At 38.8% G+C, this 11,140-nt stretch overlaps 1 long non-coding RNA gene across 1 annotated transcript; it reads right to left on the reverse strand.

Moving 5' to 3' along the window:
• Positions 1-2,536: 2,536 nt before the first annotated feature.
• Positions 2,537-10,909, reverse strand: LOC131175602 (uncharacterized). Its single transcript, XR_009145803.1, has 3 exons — positions 5,655-10,909; positions 5,035-5,093; positions 2,537-4,289 (listed from the first exon to the last, which is right to left on the reverse strand). It is a non-coding gene; the product is annotated as an uncharacterized LOC131175602 (long non-coding RNA).
• Between the last annotated feature and the right edge of the window lie 231 nt (positions 10,910-11,140).

Here is an 11,140-nt window from a genome sequence, read left to right on the forward strand (position 1 = left end):
GAAACTTTAAGGAATACCTTATCACCCACTGCATATTCAATGTCTCTTCTCTTCATATCAACATAGGAATTCTGACGGTCTGATGCAGCCTTGAGTCGATCTCTGATCAATCTGATCTTTTCCTTTGTCTGCTAAATAATTTCTGGCCCAATCATCTTTCTTTCACCTACTTCATCCCAACATAGGGGAGTTCTGCACTTCCTGCCATACAAAGCTTCATATGGAGGCATCCCAATGCTTGATTGGTAGCTGTTGTTATAAACAAACTCAATTAAAGGCAAGTGTGTACCCCAACTACCTTCAAACTCAATCACACAAGCCCGTAGCATATCCTCCAATATCTGAATTACTCTCTTAGACTGGCCATCTTTCTGTGGGTGGAATGCTGTGCTGAAGTTTAATCTAGTTCCTAGGGCTCTCTGAAGACTACCCTAGAATCTAGAAGTGAACCTAGGATCTCTGTCAGATACAATCTATATTGGCACTCCATGTAATCTTAAAATCTCATTTATGTACAATCTAGCCAATCTCTCCAGGCTATAGTCCATCCAGACTGGCAAAAAGTGAGCAGACTTGGTTAGTCTATCAACTATAACCCATACTGCATCATGATTATTCTGTGTCCTCGGAAGTCCCATCACAAAATCCATAGTTATCTGTTCCCATTTCCACTCTGGTACTAGCAATGGATGTAACAAACCAGCTGGAACTTGATATTCTGCCTTTACTTGTTGACGAGTTAGGCATTTGGAAACAAATTCAGCTATATCCCTCTTCATACCCATCCACCAGTAATGCTCTTTTAGCCCTCTGTACATTTTAGTTCCACCAGGGTGCATAGCAAAAGGAGACTCATGTGCTTCCTTCATAATGATCTGTCTCAAGTTAACATTATTAGGAATGCACATTCTGCCTTGATGTAGCAATAAACCATCATCTCTCACAAAGAATTCAGGTTTCTTGCCCTACTGGACTTCTTTCAGTAACTTCTAATATTTTTCATCACTCTGAGCAACCATTCTGATCTGATCAATCAACACTGGCTGTACATGCCATGCAACTTCTGTCTGTCCCTCATCATCAATCTCTAAACTGGCATGCTGTGCTTTCAACTCATGTATCATGGACAAAGGAGAAACTATGATACTTGCCATAGTCTTGTGACTTAAGGCGTCAGCCACCATATTTTCTTTCCCTGGCTGATAGTCTATTAAGCAATCATAGTCTTTAATCAGTTCTAACCATCTTCTCTGCCTCAAATTCAATTCCTTCTGGTTGCCTAGGTATTTCAAGCTCTTGTGATCTGTGTAAATGTAGCATTTCTCCCCATACAAATAGTGTCTCTAGATCTTCAGAGCAAAAACAATAGCTGCAAGCTCCAAATCATGTGTTGGGTAGTTCCTCTCATGCGGTTTCAGCTGGCGTGAAGCATATGCAATGACATTTCGATCTTGCATCAATACACAGCCTAACCCATTGTGAGAAGCATCACTAGAAACTGTGTATTCTTTACCCAGTGTAGGTAAAGTAAGAACTGGAGCTTCAGTCAAACACCTCTTCAACTCATCAAAACTCTACTGGCATTTATCTGTCCACTGAAATTTTACATCTTTCTGAAGCAGCTTGGTCAGTGGAGAAGCTAACATAGAAAACCCTTTCACAAACCGGCGGTAATATCCAACTAAACCCAGAAAACTGTGAATTTCTGTGATATTCCTGGGTGGCTTCGAATTAAGGATAGCTTCTACCTTGCTAGAATCTACCTTGATCCCTTCAGCTGACACAACATGTCCCAAGAAGGAGATTTCTTTCATCCAAAATTCACATTTTGATAATTTGGCATATAGTTGTTTCTCCCTTAAAGTCTATAGTACAATCCACAGATGTCTATCATGCTCCTCTGCATTCCTCGAATATATCAAAATATCATCAATAAACACCACCACAAATTGGTCAAGATATGGTCTGAAGATAGTGTTCATCAGATCCATAAAAGCAGCTGGAGCATTAGTTAATCCGAATGGCATTACCAAAAACTCATAATGGCCATATCGAGTTCTGAAAGTAGTCTTTGGAATACTCTGCTCTTGCACTTTCAACTAATAATAACCAGATCGCAAATCAATTTTGGAGAATACAGCTACACCCTTCAACAGATCAAATAGATCATCAATGTGAGGTAATGGATATCTGTTCTTTATTGTCACCTTATTCAACTATCGATAGTCAATATATAAGTGGAGAGTGCCATTTTTCTTCTTAACAAACAATACTGACGCTCCCCAAGGTGAAACACTAGGGTGGATGAAGCCCTTTTCAAGTAGTTCTCGCAACTGTACCTTCAACTCCTTTAACTCTGCTGGTGCCATTATATATGGTGTTATGGAGATTGGATCCACACCAGGCATAATATTAATTTCAAACTGCAACTCTCTTTCTGGAGGTAATCCTGGCAATTTATCAGGAAACACATCTGGAAAGTCATATACTGTAGGGATGTCCCTTAATGCTGGACTCCCCACTTGGGTGTCTACCACATGTGCCAAGTAGGCTTCACACCCCTTTCTGATCATTTTTCTGGCTAGTGCAGCCGAAATGATGTTTGATGGCAATAGCTGCCTCTCCCCATGTATTACCACATCACTGTACTGAGGGAGACCAAAAGTGATTGTCTTTAGTCTACAGTCAATCACAGCGTGATGCCTGGCTAAGCAATCCATGCCCAAGATGATATCATAATCTCTAAAGGGCATTTCAATGAGATCAGATAGAAAGGTGTGTCCTTGAATCCCCAAAGGACAATCCCTATACATTCTATTAACCCTGACCTCTTGTCCTAGCGAACTTGTTACTAGCACCTCAAAGTCCATTTTCACACATGAAACAGCAATGCAATCAATGATGCTAGTACTCACATAAGAATGGGTAGAACCCGGATCAAATAACACAAACACATATTGATTAAAAGTTGAGAAGGTACCAGCCACAATATCAGATGTCTCTGCCTCTTCTCTCTATCTCATTGCGTAGACTCTAACTGGAGCACTGCCTTGCTTTGATTGATTCACTGTGCCTTGGCTACCTGCTGGACTACCTCTACCCCTGCCTTTACCTCTGCTAGGTGGTTGTGAACCTCTGGTGGCAGGACTCTGAACTGACCCTTCAGTAGTAGTAGGAGGTGACCCAACTCTACGGGCACTGGTGTAGTCCTTGGCAAAGTGTCCTGTGCCTCCATAGTTATAATAGGCTCCTGTGGCCTTGTAGCATACCCCACCATAGTTTCTACCACAAGTTTCACATTAGCGGGGAGGGTAGGAACTTCTGGTACTTTGCTGACCAGATGGAGGAGGTTTCTGTCCCGAACATCTTCCCCTACCAGACTTTTTACCACCCTTGCTGTGTCCCCCAAAGTTTTTCCTCTTCCCAGTAGAACCATTGGAACTCTGTTCTACTGACTTTCCCTCTTTCTCTTTCTCTTTCTCTTTCTTTGTCTTTTCTGATTTCTTTTTCTCTGGAGCTGCTTCTAACTCAATTCTTTCTAATTCTAGTGCTTGAGAAATAAGCTCAGAGCAGTTGTTATGTTTGAATCCGACCACTTGTAATCTAATACTGAGCTTCAAGCCAGTTTCAAACCTCTTACATCTCTCCCTATTGGTAGAAAATAGACTTACTGCATAATGGCTCAGGCGAGAAAATTCCCCTTCATATTCAACCATTGATCTAGTCCCCTGTTTCAGACTTAGGAACTCTCGCAACTTCTGGTCCACATAAGCATCAGGGACATATTTTTGTCTGAACTCCCGTAGAAAATATTCCATGTTAGCACTGAAGGTTCTACCAGACTATGGGGAATGGTTTTCCACCAGTCATATGCATCCCCCTGTAGCAGAGACACTGAATATTCAAATCTGAGCTCCTCTATACAATGTAGCTTCTTGAACACCCTATCCATTCTTTCTAACCACTGTTCTTCCTCTAGAGGATCTACTGTCCCCTTGAACTCAGTAGCCCCATATTTAATCAGCTTGTCATACTGCCTAGCTGAAGACTGTAGTTGTACCACTGATGTCTGTAGTGGGACTTGAGTAGACATGTTACCAGCCATCTATTGAAACATCACAGCCATCTGCTGTGCAAACTGAGCAGGAAACTACGGTACTGACGGGGTTGGTGGAGTTGATCCACTCACATTATGTAGGGCTGGGGCATCCCCTTTTACCTCAACCTCTATAGATTGATCGACTGAACGATCCTCTTCTTCGATAGTCAATTTGAGGATCTTAGACCTCCTGAACAAATAACACAAGGAAATTTCCTCCTGTTAGTGCATATTTATAATGTAATATACTGTACGTATTAAACAATGACATTGAGCAGTTGTACTATGAAGAAAGAATATTCAAATTACAGGTGAAAACAAAATTTAAAAACTAGCTCTGATACCACTAAAACATGTCACACCCTACCCCTCTGTAAGGCATAACATGATCCCGCAGTATATCTAATGAATTACCAAACTTCGTCTATTGATAACCCATTAAATACAGTACAAGGGATTTTAAACATTTTCTTACTTCTTTACAAAGTGGTGAGCACTATTTACAGGTGTTAAAAAAGATTTTTTTTTTTAACTGAAATGAAACCAGATAACACATTTGAAGTATTAATAATTTCTGTAAAAATTTTGGCAGAGTGCTCTCTGTATTTTGAATAAAACAGTTCTTCAAAAACCTGTAAAAAGCACTTTCAATATTTTTCTCAATCCCAAACTCCAATATCCAATCAACACAATAAGTTTCTCAACATTTGTCAACTCAAATCCACAATAATTTTCTAGTGTTTTCAAAAGCTGATATAAGAAAAATATATCACAATATTTACAAGCTAAAATAATTTACAAATTTAGTTTACAACTTTAAAGTACAATTTTAATGTACAATTTTAATTTACAACTGCTCAAAACCAAGAACAATATATACATACAGTGAACATACATTACAATACAAAATGCAAAATATGGTATACTCAATATACCCGATGAACTCTCAATGTAGCACTAGCAGCCTAGTCTGCTGCCTTGTAAGTCTGTCTACCTGCGACAGCAATGAAAAGCTATCGCTGAGCCAATGTCTCAGTGGTGCACAAAATTAACAAAATACAACTTTAAATCATAAATCATAAGTCGTATAAATAGTGGATACTTAAAACCATAGTTAAATTCAAAAGACAGTGAATCTCAATAAGAATTTAAACTCCATTTCACAATATCACAATAAATACCAATAAATCATACACACAACTTAATCATGTTCCAAAGTTCAATTTGTCCCAAAAGCCGATGGCTAGTGAGGAATAACATAGCTAGCTAGCAATAATATGAGTAATCATTCTATTCGTCCTCAATAGGCACACACCTTAACACTTCAGCCAGAGAGGGAATTCAAAGTTAATTCATCCCACTAGACAAGCTAGCAAGGAATTCAATCAATATACATAATAGCTGTGGTTTCAAACCATTTACAATGTTTTTCAATCAATAAGTATCCATTAAATATCCATTCAATAATTTTCCACAATTTAAAACAAAAATAATACAAATAGTCATAATTTATTTCAATTGAAAAATTCAAAAGAAATAACTGTTGTGCACAAACCTCTGATAAATGTCTCTTGGTCCTGAATCAGTGTTTCCTTCCCCTTCCCTGAGTCTTTGCTAACTAAAACACACAATTTGAAGTATTTCAATACTCATTTAAACTATCTCTAACAATAAGGCTTAATAATTAATTTATTGAATTCTATTATTTTCCTTAGTTAACCTAAAATGTTGACCCTCGATGCACTCTAGGCGAATTAGGTTTAATGTTATCAATATGTCACATTTTATAGCCTTTTAGTGTTGGTACATGTTACCAAATTCATTTTCAAGTATATTGCATTTTATTGCAATTTGCCGAATTCCAGTATACTAATTTGACCTAGCCATATGACCTAGTTTTCTCGGTTTTTGGGTTTCGGTCTAAACTACAAACTTGTAGGTCTATGTCCCATTGCACGTGGGGCAAAATTTCAGGTCATTCTGAGTTGTGTAGACCAAGTTATGGTCAATTTACCAATGCTGGACAAAATGCACCTAAATGCTAACTTTAGGTTATTTTTAGGTCACTTTTGGTTCGGCTAGTTTTGATACCTGAACTTGTGCAAACTAGTTGGCTTGGTTTTTGCTATTTCTGGGCATTGGTGACTTCATAAGAATTGTAGATATATGTCTAAACTATTGATGGTAAAAATTTCAAGTCATTTAGACCTGTTTTGAGTGAGTTATAGCCAAAACACTAACTACTGCCCAAATGGTCAATTTCCAGGCTTTCAAGTCACTAATATGGATTTAGTCATTTTTCAAGTTACCTTCTAGGCAGAATTTAGGTAAGCTTCCTTCATGAAAGTTGGCACATTTTGTGCCTAGTTTCACTTCCAATTGGTCTTATACCAATTGGAGTCACACACATAAGGTTTTAAGCCAAAACACACACTGTCCTACTATACACTTCTCATCACTTACCAATTACATATTCAACACTTACCAAATTACTTCCTTTATGCCAATTCTGGTTTGTACCTTACCATTAACACATTTAACAACACATTTTGGACAGCTTGTAACCATTCTCAATATGCACATTATAAAACAGAATTTTCCAAAGTCCATTTACACCATTTAACCACATGAACATACCCCATTTACATACCCAATTCCAAACCATTATACACATATCCATACTGCCATCAATAACAACATCTGAAACAACCATAAATAATTAAAAACAAGCTACATATACTGAATTTCCATGGCTACCAAAATGTACATCTCCATTAAAATATCAAACATAAAAAATTCTTCCATAAATTAACTACCCACAACCTTGGTTACACTTTTAATGAAATAAGAATTGAAAACACTCACTTACCACTTTTGAAGTTCTTTAAAACCTCACCAAAACTTAACTTTCTTGCTCCTAGTATGCTACCCAAGGTATGGAGGTCAAGTTTAATGAAGGGAGCTAGTGGAAAGAGTGACTTAACCAAGGTTGCATGGAGGTCCTTCAAGCTCAGCCATGGAGTTTTTCTCTCACTTTGTTTCGGCTGGTTTGTCCCAAGGTTGAAGATGACAGAATTTTCTGTCCAAAGGTTGATTAAAGGTCCACTTAAGTGATGTTAGTGGAGCACTAATTGATTAAAAATCTATTTTAATGTTAAACTTTCCAATTTTTGCAATTTGGCCACCACACTTTCATTATTTACATAATGTATCTCATTTTAATTTTTCATTGTATTTTCAAAGTTTAATATCATTTATTTTTAATGGACATTTAGGTTAAAAGGCATCTCAGGATGTCAAATGACCACAATGCCTCTATTCGGATTGCATTCCCGATTTTTCGGTAACACCGAGTTTTGTCGTTTTCTCGATTTCTCTTTTTTCTTTGTACTAATTAATTAATTTTTCTTTGATATTTCTAATGATATTTATACTTCAATAGATGTTCATTTAATTCTCAAAAATATTTTCCAGGATTCCCTGTGGTCCAAGGCTAATCAACGGTCCACGCCGTAACTTTCCGCTGTGATCAGCCATCGCTATGGTTTTCGGCTCGTTTAACTTGGTTACATTTCATTGCTATTATTTTTTTTTTGTTTTTCTTGTATTTTATTTTCTTGTATTTCATTATTTTATGTTTTCTCACCCATATCTAAGTGTAGTTCTAGGCATCCTAGCTGTCTGGATAGACACTATCACCGGAACAGTAGAACGCACTACCGAACATAGGGGTGTTACAGGGCACTGGTCAGATCTCACTTATCGATGCAGCATTTAATGCACTAGCGGGTATAAATAGGGAGGGGGTAGCCATTCGCAAATCATGCCACTTTCAGATTTCTCTCATCGACATCAAATTTTCTCTCGCTTTTTAAGTTTTTCCGGCACCGACTAACACTTCGGTAAGAGCTTTAATCTTTTTTCGATCAATTTTCCTTTTTATTTTGTGAAAATGAGTGGTACCGAGGGTAAGAGAGCTGCGAGCCCACCTTCCGTCCATATTTTGTGGACCTCAGAAAGAGGCGATGCGATTAGACCAAGCGGACGATCCAGCACAGCCATCATTCCGATTACTTGTCTGGCTACTAGATCGAAATGAGGAACGTCTTCGAGAAAGGAGAACCTGCCAGTTGATGAACTACCGTCAGTCCTTAGAGAGACCGATCTCCAATCCATAAGTCAGGAATACAATCTGCAGATTGACTCTTTTGAACTGATCAGATGCCATGGCGATCTTCGACCCGATCACTTTTTGAAGAAGGCAATCTTATCATAGTGTATGACGAGCAGCTGAAGTTCGAGCTCTGTTTTCCCTTGGATGGATTTTACAAGGCCATCCTAAAATTCCACCATGTCTCGGTAGATCAAGTGCATCCGAACTCCTGGCAGACTTTAGTAGCCTTCAGAGGTCTCTGCCGAGCTAAGAGACTAGAGCCCACGGTTAGGGTCTTTGTCGAGCTGCATAGGCTTGCCCGAAGAAATGATGACGAATTCTCATTTTTTCAGGCAAAGCCAAACTGCAGGCTTTCCACCGATCTCCCTTCTTCGCTGAAGAACTGGAAGGATTGATTTTTCATCCTTAGGAGCAAGGATCGAAATGGCTTTGAGGGGATCCCACGTAATTGGAATTATTTAGTCCCCCAAGTCCCTAAGAAGCTTACTTTAAATAAAGACGAAGACGCCATTGTGAAAGAATTAAAAACTCAGGCGGCCACCCATAAATATTCGTGCTTAGATGCTGTCATGGCTGAACTGAAATGGTGAATGATGCGGCTGATCTCCCATGAAGATTACGAGCTTCAGCTTTCTGACCTCGGTCCTGCTACCGGTACAATCCGGATCTCTAGTCTCTCAATCTTAGCGAACTCACTGACTTCTTCATTGTGCAGGTATGGCGGGTGGTAACGCTTTCAAAGAGAGCCGCAAGCAGAAGAGGGAGGTCTCCCAAAAGGTACGAGCAATGAAAGAGGCTACTGCCACCGCTGCTCAAACACCTCGACGAGACTTGGTAGAAGTACCAAGCTACCCTCCTCGACCTCAGGAGCAGCCAGCCTCAGAGGTAGAGGTCATCGTCTCTCTACCTCAGTAGATTGAATGTCTGCCTCCTCTGACCTCTTCCAATGTAGAAGGGGAGTCTTCTAGCCCTACTATTAGAATGGTCTCCCGAGGAGCTCAACTCCTTATCTAATTGCTGGAAAGAAACTGCTCCACCCGAGGAAATCTTGGTCTAGCCAAGGTCATGGGCGCTTCCATCTACTTTCAAGAAGATTGGAACCAGTTGGCAGAAGAGAGTATTGACGATATTCTAACTTAGACAATGAGTTTGGCTTGGAGGCTATTGCAAACCAATATATGATCAGAGAAAAAGCCCACGTCTTAAGGAAGGAGATTCTTAAGGCGGTCCAGGATGCATCAACTGCAAAGGCTTAGCTCTCCACTGCTAATGATTACATCGTTAAACTGGAAGATTGGGTGCAGTATTGCAAAGAGAGGATAACTGAAGTGGAGTGAGAACTTGAAGTCTCCCAGGCTGGTCGATCTGTCAATATCGCTCGTTTTTCTGAGGAACTTTAGACAAAGGAGGAGGAGCTCCAAGCAAAGAAGGAGGAGAGCACTACAAAAGATGCTGGGGCATATGTGAACTCCCATAACGACCTCCTGTCCGAACTAAAGAAGCATTATCCTGAGGAAGACTTTTCCTGGATGGATAAGCTCATCCCAGCGGCCGAAGAGGACAGCGATGAGAAGCACGAGGGTGAGGAGAGAGAGAGGACTGTAATTGGGGTGCAGGGCGGAGAAGACCCCCTTTGCTAATTGACTTGTATATATTTTTTTATTTTGAAATGAATTGAAGTTTTTTATGTTCAATTTCTTGATGAGATCGGAAAGCATCCAAATTAAATTGTTTAAATACTTAATTGATTGAATGTAGTTGAACATTAAACCTGATGTAGTTGAACATTAAACCTGAGAGCGACTATTAATCAAAAGATATCAAATTACTCAAAGAGATCAGAAAAACGTTACAGGTGAACATGAGATCAGATGGAGCCATGACCAAATATCAAATGGAACTTTAAAATATTAGAATTGCAAAGATTTGACACTGACTTGAACTTTTAAGGTTGGAATCATTATTATACCCGATAAAAACTTTAACTTCATTTTGAGGAATATCTGGGCAATTCGAGCGAGAAGCCCGATCACAACATTAGTCAAATAGAATTTTGTGATATTTGTACATAGAGAGATCGAAGAATAATAGCAGGCAAGATTAAATAGTTTGGAGATTCAATATTAACTCGAACTCATCTGATAAAGAGAAAGGATCGGAAAGTAATCTAACTTGAGTGTGAGATCGATTTGTTTCATAGACAAGTCATTGGTGAGTTCGAAAAAGCTACCTATGAATATCGATCGAGAATGAATAATAAAATTTCAATTTTAAAAGAACCTTGTCTTTGAAGATCAATCAAAATATGATGTTTATAACACCTATTGCCGCTTATAAAATCATAAAGCAAAGACCGCGCAAAAAAAGGGATGGCAAAGCAATGATGAGAATTCCTTAAAAAAAAAAAAAAAAGAAATTGATGTCAGAAGATATGGAGCTAAAAAGTAAAACTTATCTAAAAATATGAGCAAAGAGCAGCCATCCCCAAGTTGATAAGACATTATTTCGATTGGTATTGATTAAACCCAAAGAGTTCTGCCACAAGAGGCTAAGAAGTAAGAAAAAAAAGAAATTAAAAATGTTCCACTGACACAACTTTCTTCCTCTGGGTAAAATGAGCGCTTACAATGAGAGGACCAAGCAGAGAATACAACGCGAGAAGAAGAGCAGGAATACAGTACCGTTTCGGAAGATAACCAAGTGCTAGGGGAAAAGACAAAAGCTGCACAGTGAATGATGAAGTGTCCACCACACAATGCCAACCAAGAGCTAGGGAAAAGACAAAAGCTACACAGTAAACAATGAAGAATTCTTTTTGTTGTACTCGGAATCTTTTAAGCAAATCATATAAATTATTGAATTTTGAT

Source organism: Hevea brasiliensis, chromosome 17 (assembly GCF_030052815.1).
Source record: "Hevea brasiliensis isolate MT/VB/25A 57/8 chromosome 17, ASM3005281v1, whole genome shotgun sequence".
NCBI lineage: Eukaryota > Viridiplantae > Streptophyta > Magnoliopsida > Malpighiales > Euphorbiaceae > Hevea > Hevea brasiliensis.